Source organism: Trichinella spiralis, assembly GCF_000181795.1.
Source record: "Trichinella spiralis strain ISS 195 chromosome Unknown Scfld5, whole genome shotgun sequence".
In the NCBI taxonomy this organism is placed as follows: Eukaryota; Metazoa; Nematoda; class Enoplea; order Trichinellida; family Trichinellidae; genus Trichinella; species Trichinella spiralis.
Genome location: NW_003526944.1, coordinates 3,492,140 through 3,495,013, shown reverse-complemented (window position 1 = coordinate 3,495,013; position 2,874 = coordinate 3,492,140).

Below are 2,874 nucleotides of genomic sequence, written 5' to 3'. Positions count from 1 at the left end.
CTTTTTGAAGTAAACTCCATTGTCATTTTGAAAAGCGGAAAGGCTATTTGGAATCTTTTACCGAAGAGCGGATGCAAGCACGAAAACATTATTATATTAATTACGTAATCTCACTATGTTTGCTTTGCTATCTTATTCCTGTTGTCTAATAATTTCGTCTTTCGTAGGAGATAGGCAAAATTTGTACACTGAAAATTTTCAGTGCTCACTCAAATTTACCTTTATTCACCTAATAATCAAAGTTAATAAATTTTCTGACTCAGCAAGCATGCGGTGACATCATTCCTATTGCACAATAAAGAATTATTATTACACATTGTCATTGCTGTTTAAAAGCTTACATTAACCCACGTGAACCAAACAGGTGTTTTCCTTATACTTGTTTATGAATTTCTCTTGTTGACGTCATTTTAATTCCCACGGTGTTTATCGAAACATTTGTTAAAAATATGACAGGGCAACCGAAAAATTTATACATTTTACATTAAAATAATAAAACAAAAGTACATTGAACAAGTCTGCTCGACAAGATATGAACGTACAACTGTTTAATATTATAATATTATTATTATTCATTAATAACTTTCAAAGAAATGTACAATTTATCGCAGCAATAAGGGAAATAAATAACTTCCGGAAACAAAATTAATCAGCGGCTGCTCTACAAAAAATTTAAAATTATCGGGCATAAATATTGAATTATACAAATTAGTTCCGCTTGAAGATTGCATCCACCATATTATGATGATTAGATAATATAACCAAAAAGTATGAAAATTATTCAAATGTGCATGGTGAAATAATTTTTAAAAAGTTAACAGTCTTTATTATAAAATGTCACTTTGATTTGCAAATGCAGGAAATACAGTATTTCACTCCAAGTAGGAAAAATTCTCGCCTACTAACGATAACACTTTATGAAATATAACAGTGACCAAAATATTTAGAAAAATTAAGATAACTTTCACCTCACAATTAACATAATCGAACAGTTCATTTACAATAATTCGCCTATATAATCAAGTTTTATTTTGTACATACTGTAGCAGATTTAGAAAATTCAGACAAAAATAAGTTCTTGCAAAAATAAACATCAATGTAAATTTCAATACTTTAGCATTTTATTGCTTTTTATTAATAATATACATAAATGTATGCTCTTATTTTAACTTAATTTATGTTACGTAATCAAGCAAAAAGCACAATACATCGGTTGTTCTTTGAATTTTTTATTTTAGAAAACAGGTAAATAAGCAATTTAATTTATATTTCTTTCAATTAAGCACCAAAAAGCTGTTACATTACTATTTTTGCAGATAACAAGACAATAAAAATGCAAATTCATAAGACGTTATGGCAGTTATTTTCAAAATTACAGTACCAATGTCAAGGTTTCTTTAAAGCAAAAGTTACACATTACACAGTTTCAGTGTGAAAAAATTCTTGTGAATAAGCTGCTTTTCATTGAAATGCTATCTCAAAAGTATTTCGAAAATTTGTGCTCATTAAATATTATGCCGTGACAACTGGTTAATTTAATTTAACTAAATTAAACTTGATTGAATTTTCTGCGAGAATGTAGTCTTATACTTATCATACAGAACAGTAACAATAACATTAACAGCTGACAAAAAACAATATTTTTTTTAAAAAAGTGCATTTTTGTGAATTGATGCTTTGTGAATCCGATGTTAAATTCATCGCATATTGATGAAGAAAAGTCATAACTTGAGCATCTCAGTGAATTTGAATCTGCTAACTCAGTGGTAAATGCGCTAAACGTACTAAACGGCCAATGAATAACGCTTTTCAGGTTTTCATTATGTAGAGCAAAATATTTCAGTATACTTTGGCAAAAAAAACAAAATTAAATAAAATAAAGCATTTGTAAAGTTAAATTTTTGTAATAGCTTTATTTGTTAATTAAAAAATACCGTATAAAAATTTCAAATTATTAATGACAATTAGGTTAATAATACTTCAATGTCCTTGATCCTTTTATAATTACAGTATGCATTTTACCTTCGTTCAAAGTTGAAAAGTTGTCATTAGAAGACTTCTTTCTTAGATATGCATACTCTGCCTGTTTGAATTTTACCTTTTATTAGTTTTTAAATCATCAGCATATCAGCTGCAAACTCGTTCTGTGAGAAAGTTGTTCTTCAGACATGGTGTATGTAATTTTTAGAGTTCACTTTATTATTATGATGTTTGTTTTTTAATGTTGCATGCCGATGTTATAGCATTTCATACTTCATCTTATATTTCCCTTCTAATAAGTATTTATACAGACTACTGCATTTTAAGCAAATATCAAGCAGAGGTGATATTATTTTTTTTATTAGTTTCTAATATGTTGCTAATTTTTTTATAACAGTTTCCGCATAGATATATACAGATACACATATAGGTAGTGATAAAAATTCATATATATATATATATATATATGTGGGTATGAATTTTTATTACTATCTATATCTGTATCTGTATGATTTCGTTTAAATTTAATTTTATAGAATTTCGACAACAAATTTGTTGCAATATTTAAAAGACTTATTATTAGTTAATTGAAAAACAATGGACTGCACTCAATGTATGGTTGCGTTTTGTTTGTTTTCTAAAAATATACATAAATAATCATAACTATGAGTATGTGCACAAGCGTGTGGTTAGCGCACTTTTTTCTATACCCGTTTTTTGTGCTGCGTTCTTAAAGGTAGGTTGAATGATTCAATCGTTTAGCGAAAGATTGATTAGACGCATGATTTTGACAGGTGCCGATCCACAGGTTGGTTGGCAAATGCACACGTTTTTTAGTTTTTCCTTTAAAAATTGATTCTTTGAATCGCTACTTCACGGCATGAATGCTTAATG